Here is a 21,691-nt window from a genome sequence, read left to right as displayed (position 1 = left end):
ACCACCGTACCGATCTCTCTAATTTCTTGTCTAAATCAAACCTTTATGATGTCTGGAGGTGTTATCATTCAACAGAAAAGGACTTTACTTTTTTCTCTAAAATGCATAGCTCGTACTCAAGAATTGATATATTCTTTACTGACAAATTTTTGCTGCAGAAGGTTACGGAGGCCAAAATAGGCTCCATAACGTGGTCGGACCACGCTCCCATCTCATTAGTGATTGGAGACGTGGCCCTCACCACGGGAGCCAATAGGTGGAGATATGCAGCGGACCTGCTGGGGGACCAGAGGGATTTCACTGAGGTTAGATCCTCACTGGAGGAGTTTTTTCGCATTAATGACTCGAATGATGTCTGCCCCTTTGTCCTCTGGAATACCCATAAGGCGTTTCTGCGTGGGGTCCTGATGGCAAGGGGTGCGGAGGTGAGGAGGCGGAGGAGGCAACGGATGGATTACTTATTAGCATCCCTTAAACAATTGGAAATCACAAATAAAACTTCACCTTCACCATCAGTGTCGCATCAGCTCTCCCAAGCCCAGAATGAGCTCCGACTATATTTGATACATCAGCATGCCTCCGCACTTAGCCGGCTGAAAGCCAAACAATATACTCATGGTAATAAAGCTGGAAGGCTTCTAGCTTCCCAGCTGAAAGCTAAACAATCAAAACAACACATCTCTTATCTGGTTCACCACTCCTCAGGGGCTAGGCTGACCAATCCTAAAGACATAGCTGATGCCTTTGGGCAGTATTATAGTTCTCTGTATAACCTACGGGAGGATGTGGGGACTCCTCAGCCCTCTCCTACTATTATTCAGGGATTTCTAAGTTCCCTCAATCTGCCCAGCCTAGCTACTGAGGACCTGGCCGAATTAAACACCCCAATTTCAGAATTGGAAATATCTACGGTTATCAAATCTCTGCCAAGAGGCAAGGCACCAGGCCCCGATGGCTTTGCTGCAGATTACTACAAGTCATTCGGTGACCTTCTGTCTCCTTACCTCCTACGAGTGTTTCTTAAGGCTGCGACCTCTGCATCCTTTCCACCGGAAATGTTGGAAGCTACGGTTATCACACTCCCTAAGCCGGGCAAGGACCCAGACAGAGCGCAGAACTTCAGGCCCATATCTCTTTTCAATGTGGACCTTAAGGTGTACGCAAAGGTGTTGGCAAACCGTATATCTAAATTCCTGCCCAAACTGATAAATCCAGATCAAGTTGGCTTCGTTATGGGTCGTCAGGCCACGGACGCCACTAGGAGACTGATTGACCTGGTTCATCATGCTGAAGTCTCGGGGGGTCCCACAGTGTTCCTGTCTCTGGACGCCGAAAAGGCTTTTGACAGGATACACTGGGGATACCTGCGCCAGGTTTTATCGAAATTGGGATTTCAGGGTATGGTCTTAGATGCAGTTATGGCCCTTTATACTTCCCCATCCGCGTATGTGTTTACTGAAGGTATTTTTTCTGATAAATTTCAAATTACCAACGGAACGAGACAGGGGTGCCCGTTGTCTCCCCTTATTTTTGCCATGCTGATGGAGCCATTGGCGGAGTGCATGAGATCACATGCGGGGATACATGGCATTAATATTGGCACAACGTCACATGTGATCTCATTATTCGCAGACGATGTTATTATGTCTTGCACAGATCCCATGTTGTCTCTACCCAATATCCAAACAGTTTTACACACCTTCCAATCAGTCTCCTACTATAAAGTTAATGAATCTAAATCTAACCTGCTAGGTGTAGCCATGCCTCCGCAGCTTTCACTTCAAATCCAGCAGTCGGTTCCATATAAATGGCAACCAGAAGCGATGGAGTACCTCGGCATTAAACTACCTTGTCAGTTAGCCCACCTTTATAAACTCAATCTAGCCCCGCTTTTGACCTCCATCCCCCAGGAGCTCCACAAGCTCGGTAAACATTACCTTTCGTGGTCAGGAAGAAACGCAGCATTCAAGATGTTAATCTTGCCTAAAATTTTATATTTTTTTAGAGCCCTTCCTATCCGAGTACCTGAATCTTTTTATCGGTCCTTACAGAGGATACTTTCATCCTTCTTGTGGCAAGGCAGCAAGCCCAGATGCTCGCACCTGATGCTTACAAAACACGTGACAGTGGGGGGAATGAGCGTTCCGGACTTGAAAGACTACCATACGGCGGCGGTTTTATCCCAGGCTAAGTACTGGTTCTCTTCTAATCCCTCCCCTCGATGGCTTACTATTGAGTCCGACATGTTGACCAGAGGCACTTTGATGGATTTGCTCCTCAGTGCATCACTGTCTAACCAACCCACTGACTGGCATCATCCCACAATCTCCGCCACGCTTCATGCCTGGCGTACATTTTTGCCCAAACACATTCAGTCAGGAGATACGTCTCTAATCCCCATACCACTGCAATCACTGACTTTTTTATCTCCTGATTTAAACTTGGAGACATGGCGCAACAGTGGACTTATTTTCCTCGGGGACATTTGTAAGACTTCTAAATTGGTCAAATATAAAAATGTATTGTAAATACCGCAAAAACAGAACAAAAAAAAAAGATAAATATATACAGTGAAGTCAATTCACTAAAAAAACGCATTGGGGTTCATTTACTAAGAATAAGGAGGTACAATGGTCGTTCTTCTAAGTGCCCCTAATTAAAACAATTGGTTTGTTTAGGCAAACAGAAAAGTGTGATCAACTGGGAAAACGCACATTAGCCAAATCAGCATAACCATCTGTATTGTCGCAGTTCTACAGTCAGCAATTTGAAACATGTTTCCCATATGGCAATATACTGCAGGATTTGGCCACAATCCTGTGTGTATGTGTAACAATAAACCATTCTTATATGGGATGTGCTCTACATCTTTTTCTGATATTTATAATATCAATTATCTTTCCTGTTTTTTTTTTTCTGCAAATGAATGCATTGCTGTTGATGGTCTGCTATTCTTTAATGTTATATTTCTTGAACATTTACAGTTACATCTCTATAACCTGTCAAATATTTTTTAATGTTCAATTTGTATTTTAAGGGAATATTGAGTTCTATTTATATATGTGAATTCTTTAATCATGGTATATTCCAGGAATAATCATCCTCAGCATAGTGGCCTGTGTTTCTAGCCAGCAACAGTCAGGTCCTGGGTTCAAATCCCATCCATGCTTGGACCTCTGTTGAGTTTGCAAATGCATATGTTCTTAGATGAACACGTAAGTGCCATCAGCGAGTTTTTTATAAACCCAAAATTGTTTACACTGGAGGGTTTACATGTATCAGGCTGATGCGAAATATACTTTCACCTACACAGATATCCATTCGCTATTGAAACTTTAGGGAGATGGTAAGTAGCATGGTAGGGATTTTAACCAATGACCTGACTTTTGCTAGCTAACAGTGCAGACCCCTACACCACTGTGCTGAGTACAGTCATATGTGGAATATACATTAGTACCATGATTACCAAATTCACATATTGCAGAAATAGAACTCAATATTCTCATAGAATACAAATTTAACATTCCAAATTATTTGACATGTAATAAAGATGTAACTGTAAAAGTCCAATAAATCTAGCAATGAGTGTTAAAGTAATGAGAGTAATGTCTGCTATTTTGTAATGTAACATTTATTGAACATTTACAGTTACATCTCTATTATATTAAAGATTTTTGAATGTTTAACTTGTATTTATATATAGCAACCGTCAGCTCATGGGTTCAAATCCCACCCATGCTACCACCTCCCTAGAATTTCAATGGCGAATGGATATGTGCTTTGGCAAATGCATTAGTGCCCATCAGTGAAATATATATACATATATATATATATATATATATATATATATATATATATATATATATATATATATATAACACACACACAGTGAATTGCACAATATTTATGCTTACAAATATCCATTTGCCATTGAAACTTTAGGGAGGTGGTGGGTAGTAGGGGGGGACTTGAATACATGACCTGAGTATTGCTAGCTTGGAGTGCTAAAAAACAATCCACTGTATTGACAATGACCAGACTTAAAATTAGAATATATAGTAGTATGATGATAAAAGAATTACCAGATATAACTAGAAGTCAACATTCTAATGAAATTCTATTTAGACATTAAACATTATTTATCATATAAAAGAGACCTAAGGGCCTGGTTCGGATTGGGGGGGGGACCCCCACGCTGATTTTTTTCCCCATTGAATTTGTGTAGTTACACCCAATTGTTGCAGGCAGCACTACTTCACTCCACAAAGCTATGTAGAATTTCATGAACACATGCCTGCATGCTTAGCTGTGCCTGTTTTAATTGTCAACCATGTGATTTGCTTAATGACGTACCTTCATTAAATGTAACTGTATTACTACACTTAGAGGCATCTCTCTTCTCTTTTATACTCAGCTGTTATGTGACATTATGCTTGTCTTGCAAAAAACTCTCAGACCAAGTTACTATCAATCCACGATTTTAATGTATTTAGTTTGACATGTTCAAAAGTTTACCTAGGCCATAGAAAAAAATAATTGGAACCTGAAAAAGCTTGCTTTTTTAGTTTTGGATTTACACATTTTCTCTATTTAATGACTTGCATGTGTGCAGAATAAAATGATTTTGTAGCCAAGTAGATTTAATAGCGATTGGAAGGTGTGTTAACAAGACATTCCACTTAAAAAATATTTTATTAATCAACACAAAAAAAACCAATAAAAAAAAGATTCTACATTTTATTTGGACAATAGGAAGACTATTTTGTATGTTCAGTTACTTTGCTCAAAAATATTGACTGACATTTATGGTGCAACATTTTTCACAGCATTTTTACAATATGGTTAGAAGGGCCCTGCTCAAAAGAGCTTACAGTTTAAAAGGGAGAACACTTAAATTTCATAGTGTACAGCAAGGACCACGATAAGGCTAGCACTTACCATGTCAAACATTTTAGGTTATACTAACTCTCGCCATCCCACCCCCATCAAAAGTTTAAGTGCCGCAGGATTAAACAAACAAAACAGACACAATATAAAATTTGACAAAATAAAAGGCAGCAGAATGACAAACTACCCCCTCAATTCACACACAAATGTATGATGCAGCAGCCATCTTTATGGTGCAACCAGGGGCATTTTATGAAAACAGTGGGCCTGTGTGCGAGATCATAATATTGGCCCTAATACCAAAGAAAGTAGTTGAATTGTGTGTCACGGCAAACATTGGGTGTGGCTTTTGGGGGCTGTAGGTAGCACCTGCTGGTTAAACAGTGTAGTGAAGGTGCTCAATAATTGCGGCCATTTAGCTCCCACTCAGCTCCTTCCTGAAAGGGTCTACTGTCAGGAAATCTATTGACAGAGTGCATTTTTTACTGAGAACCTGAAATATGACAGAAAATCTTATTAGAGAGGAAGAGGGGGTGGAGGGAGAGAGACAGAAGAGGGAAGGAGGGAGAAAGAGAGAAGGAGGACAGACAGGAATAAGAGGGAAAGAGAGAGATGGGAAAGTAAGAGAGAGATGGAGAAAGGGGAGAGGGAAGAGGTGGAGGCAGTGAGAGAGATGGTAAAAAAGAGTGTGAGTTAGAAAGAGAGAGAGAGGGGATTAGAGAGAGAGAGAGGGAGAGGGCATAATAAACAGAGGGAATTGAGAGACAGAGGGTATGCAAGAGAGAGAGGGAGAGGGAAAGAGAGGAGGTGTGGAAGAGAAAGCAGAGGTGTGGGAGAGGGGTGAGAGAGAATTGGGATTAGAGAAAGGGAGGGAGGAGGGAGAGAGATAGGGGTATAAGAGAGGGGGGGTGAGAGGAAGAGGGGGTGAGAGAGAGGAAGGAGTGTGAGACAGGGGGTGAGAGAGAGAGGCAATGTGAGAGAGAGGGGGGCAGAGAAAAAAGGCGTGAGAGAGAGGAAGGTGGTGTGAGAGAAGGGGTGAAAGAAAGAGGGGGTGAGAGAGAAGGAGTGAGAGATAGAGGGAGGTGGTGAGAGAGAGATAGAGGAAGGGTTGAGAGAGAGGGAAGGGTGAGAGACAAGGGACTGAGAAATCAGAGGGGGGCGAGAGAGGGAGGAGGGGTGAGAGGGTGAGAGACAGAGTGGAGTAAGAGAGGGGTGAGGAGGGGTATGAGAGAAAGTAGGGGGGTGTGAGAGACATAGGAGGTGAGAGAGAGAGAGAGAGAGAGAGAGAGGTAGTGGGTGAAAGAGAGATAAGGATGAGAGGAGAGAGGGGGAGGGGGAGGGAGAGAGAGAGGGAGAGGAAGGGGGTGTCAGAGAGTGAGAGAGGGAGGGAGGGGGTGAGAGAGGGGGATGGAGGGGTAAGAGAGAGAGAGGGGGATGGGGGTGAGAGAGGGGGGTGGAGGGGTGAGAGAAAGTGGGTGGGGGGAGAGCAGTCAGAGAAAAGATCCCAATAGCTTTTACATGTATTTAAACTACCAGGTGCTAAAGGGGTGTGACCACATATTAACGCTGCACATTCTGGATGGACCCTCTGCACACTGCTACACCCTTTCTTTTCAGCAAACTATGCAATGAAAAACAGGGATATTTAGTTTACATATATTGCAATATATGTTTAGGCTGACCAACTGCGTCAAAGTAATCCCTCTTCTGGCCAGTCCTACACTGTCTTGCCACTGCAAATTCTTTGGTGGACACCATGCCAACATGGGGCATAAAGACCCAAGGTGGGGGAGAGCGACTAGGTTCAAATCTAGTTACTGACCTGCTTTACATAAGAGAAAAGGTATACCTGTGCTCGAATCCCAATAGCTTGTGCATGTATTTAACCGCTTGCCGACCGCCGCAAGTACATATACTGTGGCGGTCAGCCCCGTGCAGGCAAAGTGACGTACCGGTACGTCCCTAGCCTGTGAGACAATAGGGGGCGAGCGCGCGCCGCCAGAGGCTCGCTCCCGCCCCCGATCGTTCACGGATACCTCCGCGCGAGTAACCCATGGACCCGATGTCTGTCGGTCACTCGCGATCATCAGTTACAGAGGGAGAAAGGCAGGCGGCTGATGTAAACAAAGCCACCTGTCATTCTCCCTTGTGTAACAGCAGAGATTAAACGGTCCTGCTATGTAGGACCGTAGATCTTTGTTGTTACATGAACAGCCACATCCCTGCACAGTTAGAAACACGCCCCTAGGGACACACTTAACCCCTCCTTCTCCAATAAAGTTAACCCCTTCCCTGCCAGTGTCATTTTTACAGTAACAGTGCATATGTATAGCACTGATTACTGTAGTAATGTCACTGATACCCCCAAAAGTGTAAAAAATGTCAGTCAAGGGTCCGATCTGTCCACCGCAATGTCGCAGTCCCGCAAAGAAAATCACAGATCGCCGCCATTACTCGTTAAAAAAAACAACAAAAATCTTTCCCGTAGTTAGTAAACGCAATAACTTTTGCGCAAACCAATCAAAATACGCTTTTTGTGATTTTTTTTACCAAACATATGTAGCAGAAAACAAATTGGCCAAAAATGTTAAAAAATTTAGATTTTTACATTTTTTTGGGGGGGAATTTCATATGAAAAAATGTGAAAAATATTGTTATTTTTTTAAAATTTACGCTATTTTTTTGTTTATAGCGCATGATCAAAAAATCGCACACATGATCAAATACCACTAAAAGAAAGCTCTGTTTGTGGGGAAAAAAAGGACATCAAATTCGTTTAGGTATAGCGTCGCACGACCGCGCTATTGTCCGTTAAAGTCACGCAGTGCCGAATCGCAAAATAGGCCCTGGTCAGGAAGGGGGTAAAATCTTCCGGGGCTTAAGTGGTTAAACTATCAGGTGCTACAGTGGTGTGACCACATATTAACACTACACGTTCTAGATGGACCCCCTGCACACTGCTACACCCTTTCCAGCAAACTATGCAATGAAAAACAGGGATAAACATGTATTGCAATATATGTGAACTAAATATTCCTGTTTTTCATTGCATAGTTTGCTTTTAAATGTGCCAGTGGAGAACATCCCGAGACATACGCAAACCCTGATTTATTTTATGTTTTTGGCAGTCAAAATTATAAATGCCACAGCTTGGAAAGGTCCTGTGGTTGATATGGATTTACTAAAGCATAAATTGACATGCATTATGCTAAATGAGAAAACTGTAAGTACTGCAATGTTAAACACAATTTAAAATCCCCAATTTTCCTATTTCCAGGTGATGGGTGGCTAGAGGTGGATGAGCAGGTGGGCAGAGTTGGACTTGTGGTGGGGCATACTTTTCCTTCATTTTCTTTTCTTCCCCTCTTTTTCTTTTTTCTTTCTTACATATCTTTCATTATTTTTCCTGGTTTCTCTTCTTTACTTCCTTTTTTCCAGAGGAATTCTTGATTTTATTGGACAGATTCTTATAGGCAGTCCTTGAGTCCATATTTATGTCCTGCTATTGTACACCAACTTCCAAATTCTAATGCTAAATTTAGCAGCTTTTTATCTCTCGGTGTGACTGCAAACCCTATAGGCCATCTATATCAAATCTGGCCTGTTAGTGTGTCCTGAGGACCAGAGTTGAGAAACACTGCTATAGGCCATCAGGCCTACTACTGTAATTCAAAATGCTGTAATATGAAAGTCTGATTTATTGCAGGACAGTGCATTTTTGTACTTATGGTTTCAACCTTGTTGATATACTCTTCAATATTGGATTATTGAGTGCATTTTCGGGTGTCTGGTATCCAACCTCCCATCTTATCCTTTTGCTTATCTTTGGGTTGAATGTAATGCGATACATTGATAGTGTATTCTTATTTCCCTTTTTGTGCTTTTTTTTTTTTGAAAATTCAGTAAAAACAATTGAAAAGAAAGGCCACATGACTTTATTAGCACTCCATGGATCACAACAATAATCTAATATAAAAAATAGAAATGTATTGAACAACCATCTTCAAAACAACAGGACATAATAAAATATATACATTACATGGGGGGTTCCTTAACAAGTTTCACGGAATCCCACTTTTTCAGGAGGAATTTTAAAATCTGAATATATACAAAATGGGCAAAATTACTAACATATAATAACCAATATACATCACTAAATAGTGTTATATCAGCTTAATCATAGGGTATGGTATAAGCAGACATATGTGATTTCCACCCATGTCAGACAGGAGGGAGGCACACTATAAGCACCAAAGGAGCCAACATATCCCTGGGTGAGCATGAAAGCGCATAAACAAAGGGTTTACTAAAAAGAAAAAAGGATATAAAATTTTTACATCAAAATACACATATTATAGAGGGTGATAATTATTCTCACTTATCCTGGTAAACTACCAGCAGGTATGCACAGTTACAGACTACTAGGAAATGTGCTTTGTCTTAAACAACAGCTGCAAGAAATGTTTTGCTCAGTTACCTTGCCTAAATATAAGAAAACCTTTTCTTACAATAATAAACCACACAGGTTGGTAAGCAAGATACTCAATTGTGAAGTATGTTTTAAATATAAAAGTAAAAAGTAAAAGTAATGGTAGCCAGGGGTGCAGAAATACAGTAGCTGGTCAGGCACGGCTATCCACTCAATCCTCCAGAACTAATCCTTTTGCTGAAAGTTAAATCTTTACAAAGGCACAAATATGAGCAGCATTGAGTTCAACAAAGTTGATTTACTAAAGGCAAAAACACTGTGCACTAGAAGTGCACTGCAATTGCAGTTGCTCTAGAACTGAGGGGAAGCTCTGCTGATTTCTATCATTCAATCATGTGCAAGCAAAAATTCAGTTTTTATTTTTCTTGCATGTTCCTCTCAGACCTTGTGCAACTGCACTTGCAGTGCACCTAAAGTGCACTTGTGTGTGCACTTGCGGGTGCACCTAAGGGGGGGCACGTGCGGGTGCACTTGCAGTGCACAGACTATTTACCTTTAGTAAATCAACCCTAGAGAATTTCCCTAGTCATTTACATAAATTGGGAATCAGTAAAGGGGACATGTTTGAATTAAATGCCTACATTGTCCCTAGGCTCACAAGAGCAGTAGAAACTTGGGAAAGATTTATTCAGAGCTAGGATACACCTGTATAAAGGAGGGCAATGGGGAATCTCACCACAGGTTACTACTCTATATGGCACACATGTATGCACGTTGACCTTTTATAAAAATTTTCCAAAATAACACCCTCTTCGCTCCCAAATGCCCACAATACATTGTAAAAGAGTTAATTATTCATTTTGTGAAAAAAAATTGGGAGAGTTTATCAGGGAGCAGTCATTAACAAAATTGAGGAAATACTCCTACTAATGCTGTTGTAGAGGATCACAAAAATGTCATGAGAGGACCACAGTTCATCGCTACAGGACTCATCCATTGATGTCTCAGCGCACAACTTTGGGATACTTTGCTAATATGTACATTACTTTACAAGTTCTTCAACTTTACAAGGATGTCTGTAGGCATCTTCAATGATCTTCTGGAGACCTGTAACTCGCATGGACATACAGATGAGGAAGAGTATGTCACATGAGAAATGTCTCCTGTTGATACTTAGATAGGTACATATGTAAAAGTCATATGTATTGATTGCTAAAAATAAAAAAAATGTATCTTTTTTTTGGGTAATCCATTTTTTTGCTAATTTTTTTTATTAATAAATGTTTCTGTTTTTCTGATAAAAATGTTTAATGCTTTTTTAAAATGTTTAGCTCTTTCTGGCCACAGGACAAAGTTTGCATCCCTACACCATTACTTCTTGATGGGTGTGAGCACGCTGGCAAAAGTGATCTTACACAATATTTTGCCACAGACAATTTAAGAGATGTGTGAAGAAGTGGCTGATGAATTTTGGCAAAAGACTCAATGTTTCCCAATTACATAGAAGCTCTGGATAGAAAGCATATTTGAGTAAAAATGCCACCGAAATCTGATTTATCCTATTTCAATTATAAGAAATACTGAGATTGGTGGATGCTCACCTGTGCTTCATATGCATGACATGGAAGCCTACAGGAGTCAGGTGGATGCAGGAATTTACCATGAGTCTGTGATGGGGTATCAGCTATACGAAGGACATCTTGGGATTCTTCGAAGGAGGCCGCTTCCATGCACCAGTCTTCCACTGGTGATCATAGCCAACAAAGCTTTTGGATTAGCAGAAAACCTAATGGTGCCCTATAGTGGACATGGCCATAGTTACAAGCAAAACATATTCAAATATATACTAAGCCTTGCTTGACAAGTTGTGGAGTGAGCATTTGCAGTATGTACAGCAAAGTGGTGTGTACTCCTCTCTACCATTCAATTGGATGTGGAGAGCACTATAAAAGTAGTGCTGGCCTGCTGCGTGCTGCATAACTGTCTAACTGACAAAGAGAGTCTCCACTGAACTTGACTCCCAAACACTGCACAGAATATTCAGTTCATGGAATTCCGCTCCACTTCATGAGTTATGAATATTATCGATTCGCTACATTTTTTTTGTTTCCCCACATGGAATTTGGCCTGGCAAGATCAATATATCTAGTTAGATTTTTCTTGATACCAGTTACCTTTTAAAGCTCTCAGTGCTTCATAAAATAAAATTGTTTTTCCTTTGAATAAACTTATGAAAAATATACAACCTTGCTGTGAGAGAAGAAAATCACAAAATAATTGTGTTTTTCTTCTCTCACGGCAAGGTTGTATATTTTTTATCTGTGTGAGGTAAAGCAGCCATTCAAATGGGCTCATTACCCCATACTCATGAACATGTGTGACGTGGTTTTAATCTGTGTGAGATAAAGTGGAAATTCAAATAGATGCATTACCCCACACGCATGAACCTATGTGATGTGGTTTTCACCCCTGTGAGGTAAAGCAGCCAGTTAAATGGAAGCCTTACCTCAAATGCATGAACGTGTGTGATGTAATGTGTACCTGAAAAAAGAAATAAACAACAGTATGCCTTTGAAAACCTTTTTTATTTTATATTTAGCTTTAAATAAATAATGAAATAGAAAGTTTTTGGCAAGAACATTTGTAGGCTACAAAAAAGGCCAGAACAATTAGCCAATAAAGTGTCATTAACAAAAATAAACACAAAATTAAATAAACTTAAAGCTCGTGGTGGGTAGCGTAAGACGGGGATTGGTAGGGATCCTGATAGCTATGATATTATTGTCAGGGTCACAATCAGAGGGCAACAGCCCATACACATGTAGGGGGCCCAGGACCCCAAACCAACGAGTTGTTCACTTACTGTATAGTAATAGCCAAGACTTTTTTTCTGGTGAAACGGCGACATGACAGTGAGGGAGAAGCACTCTGTGTATACTTTTGCTTTAGCAGGATGGAGTGGAGTGAGCCGATGCAGCTCACTAAATTCCGGCTGCAGCCTGAGAGAGGGAATATCATCTGCAGTCTGCCTCTCCATGCTGACTGGATGCTAGTTTCAGCACAACGCAGTTCAGCTGTGTGGAAGAGCTGCACTGCATGTAGCCTGTTTGGCTGCTAACTGTGGACTAAAGACAGTTGGTAAATTGATTGACAATGTTGCTTGATGTGAACCTCTGCTGTGACTGTCCCCTTGTTGGATCAGGCTGTGACTGCCTCTTTGCGGAATGGGGATGTCTCTTCTGGATTGGGCTGTCCCTTTGCTATATGGAGACATCTCTTTGCTGGATTGGGATATCTCTTTGCTAAATATATGGGGATGTCTCTTTGCTGAATATATGGGGCTGTCATATTCGGTGAGACAGCCAGTGGGACAGCCCTAGAGAATGTTGGTGGTTAGGCCTGGGGGGCCCAGGCCAAAAGCTGTTGTTAAAATGTTGGGGCCCCAACATTTCTGATGGCTGTCCTGATGATGGTGTCAACAGACGGGGGTGAGGTGTGACTTGGTAGAAGGATGAACATAGACATGCCACAGTTGCAGATTGGTGCATCTCTGCACTGAGAAGAGGAGTAGGGCCTAGTGCAGAATGGTTGATGTGGGGATTAGGAGGAACAAAGCCTACTTCAGAATGGAGTGCGGATCAGGAGAAGCAGTCTCACATGACTATGATCTCTAGGAGAAAAGGTTTGTACACAAGTAGGCTATGATGAAAGACAACAGACAATGTAAGTATAGATAATGGAGATAGATAGATAGATAGATAGATAGATAGATAGATAGATAGATAGATAGATAGATAGATAGATAGATAGATAGATAGATAGATAGATAGATAGATAGATAGATAGATAGATAGATAGATAGATAGATAGATAGATAGATAGATAGATAGATAGATAGATAGATAGATAGATAGATAGATAGATAGATAGATAGATAGATAGATAGATAGATAGATAGATAGATAGATAGATAGATAGATAGATAGATAGATAGATAGATAGATAGATAGATAGATAGATAGATAGATAGATAGATAGATAGATAGATAGATAGATAGATAGATAGATAGATAGATAGATAGATAGATAGATAGATAGATAGATAGATAGATAGATAGATAGATAGAGTGCCTTGCAAAAGTATTCGGCCCCCTTGAACTTTGGGACCTTTTGCCACATTTCAGGCTTCAAACATAAAGATATAAAACTGTAATTTTTTGTGAAGAATCAACAACAAGTGGCACACAATCATGAAGTGGAACGAAATTTATTGGATATTTCAAACTTTTTTAACAAGTAAAAAACTGAAAAATTGGGCGTGCAAAATTATTCAGCCCCCTTAAGTTAATACTTTGTAGCGCCACCTTTTGCTGCGATTACAGCTGTAAGTTGATTGGGGTATGTCTCTATCAGTTTTGCACATTGCAAATTTTTGCCCATTCCTCCTTGCAAAACAGCTCAAGCTCAGTGAGGTTGGATGGAGAGTGTTTGTGAACAGCAGTTTTCAGTTCTTTCCACAGATTCTCGATTGGATTCAGGCCTGGACTTTGACTTGGCCATTCTAACATCTGGATATGTTTATTTGTGAACCATTCCATTGTAAATTTTGCTTTATGTTTTGGATCATTGTCTTGTTGGAAGACAAATCTCCGTCCCAGTCTCAGGTCTTTTGCAGACTCCATCAGGTTTTCTTCCAGAATGGTCCTGTATTTGGCTCCATCCATCTTCCCATCAATTTAACCATCTTCCCTGTCCCTGCTGAAGAAAAGCAGGCCCAAACCATGATGCTGCCACCACCATGTTTGACAGTGGGGATGGTGTGTTCAGGGTGATGAGCTGTGTTGCTTTTAGGCCAAACATAACTTTTTGCATTGTTTGATTTTGGTTTCATCTGATCAGAGCACCTTCTTCCACATGTTTGGTGTGTCTCCCAGGTGGCTTGTGGCAAACTTTAGCGATGTCTTTAAGAAATGGCTTTCTTCTTTTCACTCCATAAAGGCCAGATTTGTGCAGTATACGACTGAATTTTGTCCTATGGACAGAGTCTCCCACCTCAGCTGTAGATCTCTGCAGTTCATCCAGAGTGATCATGGGCCTCTTGGCTGCATCTCTGATCAGCATTCTCCTTGTATGAGCTGAAAGTTCAAAGGGACAGCCAGGTCTTCGTAGATTCAATTTCTTCCATTTCAATATTATCACTTGCACAGTACTCCTTGGGATGTTTAAAGCTTGTGAAATCTTTTTGTATCCAAATCCAGCTTTAAACTTCTCCACAACAGTATCTCGGACCTGCCTGGTGTGTTCCTTGTTCTTCATGATGCTCTCTGCGCTTTAAACGGACCTCTGAGACTATCACAGTGCAGGTGAATTTATACGGAGACTTGATTACACACAGGTGGATTCTATTTATCATCATTAGTCATTTAGGTCAACATTGGATCATTCAGAGATCCTCACTGAACTTCTGGAGAGAGTTTGCTGCACTGAAAGTAAAGGGGCTGAATAATTTTGCACGCCCAATTTTTCAGTTTTTTTATTTGTTAACAATGTTTGAAATATCCAATAAATTTTGTTCCACTTCATGATTGTGTCCCACTTGTTGTTGATTCTTCACAAAATTTACAGTTTTATATATTTATGTTTGAAGCCTGAAATGTGGCAAAATGTCGCAAAGTTCAAGGGGGCTGAGTTAAGTATTTAAATTAAAAACATATTTTTTGGAAAAAATTTAAAAAAATCACATAAAAAAATTAAATGCTTCTTATTAAAATTATAAAAAAAAAGAAAAAAAAAGAAAAATTCACTGTGTGAAATTAAAATAAAAAAAAAAATATATTAAAAATAATTTTACTCTAGATGCCATGGAATCTCTCAAGAAAGAAAGCTTCGCTGACATAGGGTGTGGCTTGTAGGTGCTTGGGGCTCCACTCTGCTGTGCTTCAATTTTCTTTTTATATTCCCCTTGTTCATGGTCCCTGAGGAACTTCCATTATGTCTGGAGGATTTAAACTGAAAGAAAATACAAAGAAGTACATAAGCATACAAACATCCAAACATTTGCATAAACAGAATTATGTGGACATATGCACTTACGTTGCTTCTTTTTCTGCCTGTCTGTAAAAGCCTCCCAATCGTCTGTCAGGCTGTGACCAATTTCATCCCATATAATTTGCTTTCATATACGGTCTGCATATTTGGGATGGGACTCGTCCCAAATATTAAGATGCATGTGGATGGCTGCAATCAGCTAAGACTGGCTTTCATCCCTAGCCATGGCGTCTATCTCTCTCTCTGTGTAGCACTGTGGTCTCTCTTTGCAGCTGTGTGGATCTCAGGGTCAGGGTCACTGGATTGCCATCATTGCCAACCATCCAAATGCACCTAACTGTGAGACACATTCAGACACACTAAAGCCCCGTACACACGTACCGATCGTCGTCATACAAACGTTCGTCTTTTCTCCCCGGGATGTCGATGTCTGTTGAAAAGTGCAAAGACAGCACAAGAATTTTGTCCGCCGACTTCAGCTGACTGCAGAAGTGATGTCATGTAATGGTTAACTTTCCCTGTGTTTTTTCTTTTCTGAGCATGCCCAGTCTTGCAAATCTGCGGTCTGTCGGCTGATTTCTGTACTGACTGGCGAACAATCGTCCGTTCTGGTGTCGGCATACAAAAATTTTTATGTTTGCAAGAAAGACTCTTGTCCGCAGAATGTGCGCAGACAGCTGTCGGAGGCACCATACTAACAAGCGTACAATCGGCAGATCTTTCGTCCGCCGACGTTTGTATGACGACGATCGGTACATGTGTACGGGCCTTTAGGTGCATTTGACATTTTTTATGCACAAAAGTTCCACAGTTTTGGTGCATTATTCAGGAGACTGCCTCTAAATGCTCCAGCCTGTAAACACCTCTAATGGACACATAGGTTAACATAGAGGAGAGTTCAGGGGCTTAAGGTAAAAATGAAAAAAGCCTGAAAAATTCAATATACAAGCGGCAGAGTGTCTACCTTTCTAGAATTCTGTAGTTATACTTATCTTCTTAGGTTTAGAATTACATTATAGTGAAGTAGGAGAGCATTATAAGGCCCTATTTTATGCATTTTTTAGATTGGATTTACTATATCCTCTGGCTAATTATCTTTGTTTAAGGAAGGGGGTTTGTGTGACAAAGCCAGCCTCCCCAATACAGTTCCAGCAAATACACAGGTACTGTGCATAGGGGATGCTCTTAACAAGTTATTTTTGGATGTGAGCTCCGAGCATGCAGTAGGTGTTGCCTGCTGTAGGTTTGAGAATACCATTGATTGGCCACATTGAGGACCGTAGACACAGTGGTTAGCCAAGGAAACTTTATGCAGCAAATGAAAGACAGATCATGCTTACTTCCCTTCAACACTGAATGATGTCCATCAGTGCCATCAGCACAGAACTGATGGAAACCAGTGGGACCCAGTTATACCCATCTACTGTATAGAGAAGTCTGGCCAGAAGTGGTCTTCATGTAAAAATTGCGGCCGAAAAGCCTTACCTTTGACGTGGAAACAAAGCTCTCAAAGAGACTCAACACTGCATGAATATGTTCTGAACTGGGGTTCAGAAAAATGCCAGAGGGTGCTCTAGATTGAGATGACTGGGATGTACAATAAATTAAAAACAAAAAATTAAAAAAAAAAAAAGAATAATTTAAAATATTTAATGTTGATTGAGGGAGTTTGGTCCTGCTTTTTATTAAACCTGCATTTGTTGCACAATAATGCATATACTTTCTGAACCACTGACCCAGCAGCAAAATATAGGTAGTATGACTGAGTATCAAAAATTATTGAAGTTAGAGGGGCGGAGCCGGCTAGCGAGGTAGATGGACGTGTGAGCGAGCAGCTCCTCGCTAAACAGGCAGATCGGAGCACATACGACGGAGAGGGTCAATCCACGATCGCACAGTTTTACAGCGAGCACTCCCGGGATTCTCCAGAACATGTCGCACAAGCGAAAAGACCGTAGCAGACCCGGTAAGATGAGTGATTTCTTCTCACCTCACACCAGGCCGCCCAGCCAAGATGGCGCTGGCCCGCCACGAGCGTCCAGCACTAGATCTCCGACGCAGCAGCCTGCACTCTCGGCTCAGAGGGGACCCTCCCCGAGCACGCAGGCTGATCCCTTGCACTCCCAGCACTCGTCGGCTTCCACCTCACAGTCCAACAGCCCTGTAAAGGCTAAGCAAAAGACGTCTCATGCGCTGTCTTCCCCTCATCACAGCGTGTCGGTAGATGACACCCTGGAGTTCCAGGACACACTGGCAACCATCCCTGCAGGGGATCAACCCGTGGTGGCTTCTATGTTCAAAGAAGTTATGCTCTCCCTACGATCCGCTATTCATTCAGACATGCTGCAACTGGTAACACAGTGTAACTCAGCAGTCACAGCAGTTGCCGGCAGGGTGACAACAATTGAAAATAAAATGGGGGAATTTGCAGACACTTTCAATAATATGGTAGATGCCCACAATGAGCATGATGATGACCTGGTCTGGCTCAAATCAAAGGTCGCTGACCTTGAGGATCGTTCCAGAAGGAACAACGTCAAAATCAGGGGCATACCAGAGACAGTCAAACCTCCTGAGCTTGCAGCTTTTCTTACATCCATTATGCAGGAACTCCTCCCTGACACTGCTTTGGGGGAGCTGGCGGTCGATAGGATTCATAGACTTCCGAAACCCAAACACATCCCAGAAAAATTTCCCAGAGATACCATAGCCAGGATTCATTTTTATACCATTAAGGAAAAACTCATGGCGAAAGTGAGAAAGGCTGTGGATCTGCCTCCTAGCATGCAGGGCCTGTCCTTCTATGCGGATCTGTCAGCACACACAATGAATCGGAGAAGGAATCTAGTGACCATAACCAAACCCCTTAGGAACCACCATATCCAGTACCGATGGAACTATCCTGCCACCCTTATCATCACTAAAGGGGATAGAGAATTCAAGGTCTCCGCCCTAGATAGAGGCATTGAACTTCTGCGACAATGGGACATTCTGGAAAAGGAAGACTCTCAAGGGGATCGTGCCTCCACCTGGGGCACAGAGCCCCTGCCATCGAATGGATCTATATGATTTCCAGGGACGCTTTGGATCCTTTGGAGTTGACCCTCTCTCTGGTCAAACGTTCTACCCTACTAGCTCCGACAGTTCTGTTCGGCTGCAAATGATTATTTTGTTCTATACCATCCCAAGTTCCCCGAATTAGCGGTATTAACACTGCTCAGATTTCCGTTTGGATATCGCCTACTTTTTAACAGTTTGGAACGGGCCGAGAACCTGCTCCTGTTCAAAGTTTGCAACTGTATCTAGGCAGGGCCCTGAGTGTGAAGTGCTCTACGTTGGAATATCGTATACTTTACCCCTGCTGTTTTGCTTTCTTTTGTTTTTCCTTTTATCTCCCTTGTTCCCACCCAGTTGTGACCCACAGCGGCAGATAGCGGACTCTGCAGTGCCTCAGACTCACCACCAGGACTCTCCAGCACCTCCGAGACATCTACGGGATCATCCCTCTCCTCGCCGATCCAGGCACAACGGACTGGGGTAGGATATATTAACCATAGTCTTTTGGTGACTTTAGTTGATTGATCGAACTCCCAACCTTCACATCATACCATGGCGTTCAAGCTGACCTCTCTAAATGTTCGTGGCTTGAACAGCCCGTTTAAGCGACATATGCTATGGCGAGAACTCAAATCTCAGAAATGTGATGTTGCACTACTTCAGGAGACTCACTTTTGTGCAATGGCGCACCCCAAGCTGACCAATAAGCAATTTCCAAACATCTACTTTGCCAACGGCCCCAAAAAGAAAGGAGGTGTGGCTATCTTAGTTAAAGACTCTATACCATTCAAATACCATTCTCATATCTCGGACCCGGAGGGGCGATATTTACTGCTACACTGTGAGATCAATAACGTTGAATACTCCATACTCAATATCTATGCTCCAAATGCAAGACAGTTGTCATATCTCACCAAACTGTGGAAACGCTTCCAACCCGACATTAAAGGTCATGTGATCTTGGGGGGAGACATGAACTTGGTTGCTAATGTCCGCCAGGACATCTCCACTGCTGCCCGGACGAGTCCCCGTAGATCGGACCTTTCTAACTTCTTACTGTCTACGGGCCTGCAGGATGTGTGGAGATGTCACCACTCTACGGAGCGGGATTACTCCTTCTTTTCAAAGGTTCATGCCTCCTACTCCAGAATTGATATGTTTTTCACAGACAAATTTTTGCTCCAAAAAATTGTGGACTCGTCCATTGGGCAGATCACTTGGTCGGACCACGCCCCGGTATCTATAACTGTTGGCCCCAGAATATTTTCCACAGGGGCTAATAGATGGAAAAATGACATAGGTGTTTTTTGTGATTCGGGATCTTCGTCCGAGGTCCTTGCGGCCTTGGAGGAATTCTTCCGAATTAATGAGTGTGGGGAGGTGTGTCCGGTAACTATTTGGAATGCCCATAAGGCTTTTATACGTGGTTTCCTCATGTCTAAAAGCGCAGCGTTGAGGAGGCAGAGGAGGCAGCGTTTGGATGATCTTCTTGGTAAGATCCAAAATTTAGAATTATCTAACAAACGTACCCCGCTCCCGGACGTGAGTATCCAACTTTCCAATGCACAACATGAACTCCGTATGCTTTTAATTGGTCAGCATCAGGCCCGCGTACGTAAACTTAAGGCCAACTCCTACGCACACGGCAATAAAGCTGGCAAGCTATTAGCCACCCAACTAAAGAACACGCAGGCACGGCAACGTATACCCAATTTGACACACCATTCCACAAACCAATCCTTGACTAACCCCAAGGATATTGCCGACGCCTTTAGCAATTATTATAGTGAGCTTTACAATCTGCAGGACGATATGTCCACCCCCCAACCGTCCTCGGAGGACATTGACAAATTTTTAACTTCAATCTCTCTACCCACACTGAGTCCCACGGATTTAGCAGAACTAAATCTACCAATCACAGATTCTGAAATCAGTAAGGTTATCCAATCTTTGCCCCTTAATAAAGCTCCTGGCCCTGATGGGTTTTCGTCTGAGTACTATAAACGTTATGTGCACATCCTGACTCCAAGACTCCGGGAGGTATTCCGGAGGGCTGCCTCGTCTGCCTCCTTCCCCCCTGAAATGCTGGAAGCTACTGTGGTAACGCTCCCCAAGCCGGGGAAGCCCCCGGACTGTGCGAAGAATTTCAGACCCATTTCCTTGCTAAACGTGGATCTGAAGGTCTACGCAAAAATTCTAGCTAATAGAATCTCGAAATTCCTACCTAGCCTTATCAACCAAGATCAAGTGGGGTTTGTCATGGGCCTGGCAGGCCACCGACGCTACCAGAAGAATGTTAAATCTCATCCACCATGCCGAATCCACTAAGACGCCTACAGTGTTCCTGTCCCTTGACGCCGAAAAGGCCTTTGACAGGATACACTGGGGATATTTGCGTAAAGTACTGCAACGATTCGGCATGGGGGGTGAGATTTTGGACGCGGTGTTGGCTCTTTACACCGCGCCCTCAGCATATGTTTTCACGGAAGGTCTGTTCTCCACTAAATTCAATATAACCAATGGCACTCGCCAGGGATGCCCGCTGTCCCCATTGGTGTTTGCTTTGTTGATGGAACCCTTGGCTGAGAAGGTTAGAAGTCATCCGGAGATTAGGGGATTAGATATCAAGGGTCTAACTAATAAGATTTCGCTGTTTGCGGATGATGTGATTATGTCTGTAACTTCTCCCCAGTCCTCCCTACCAGCAATTCAAGAGGTGCTTCGGGAATTTAGTTCGGTATCTTACTATAAGGTCAATGAGACTAAGTCGCACATGCTAGGTGTGGATATCCCCAAACATATGGCACGAGAGATTCAAGGCAAAGTCCCGTTTCAGTGGGGTGATGGACATATTAACTACTTAGGTATAAAACTCACAAGTAAGATTGGTGATCTATTCAAAACCAACTTTGTACCATTTCTAGACACCCTTACGCACGAACTAGCTAGACTCAGCAAATTCTATCTCTCCTGGTCGGGCAGGAATGCAGCGTTTAAAATGCTGACGTTCCCTAAGCTCCTATATCTATTTAGGGCTATTCCCATCAAAATTCCTGTAACATTTTATAGGTCAGTACAATTACTGGTATCGAAATTTCTATGGGGTGGTAGGAAACCCCGCTGCTCCCATGCGCACCTGATCAAACACCCCCACGTAGGGGGCATGGGTGTTCCGGACATACGGGACTATCACATGGCTGCGGTTCTTGCCCAGTCCATACATTGGTTGAAAAACTCACAGCCACCTGTCTGGAAGGGACTTGAACAGGC

This window comes from Pelophylax lessonae (genome assembly GCF_965119305.1).
Source record: "Pelophylax lessonae genome assembly, chromosome: 1".
Classification (NCBI taxonomy): domain Eukaryota; kingdom Metazoa; phylum Chordata; class Amphibia; order Anura; family Ranidae; genus Pelophylax; species Pelophylax lessonae.
Note: the sequence above shows the minus strand (reverse complement) of the source record.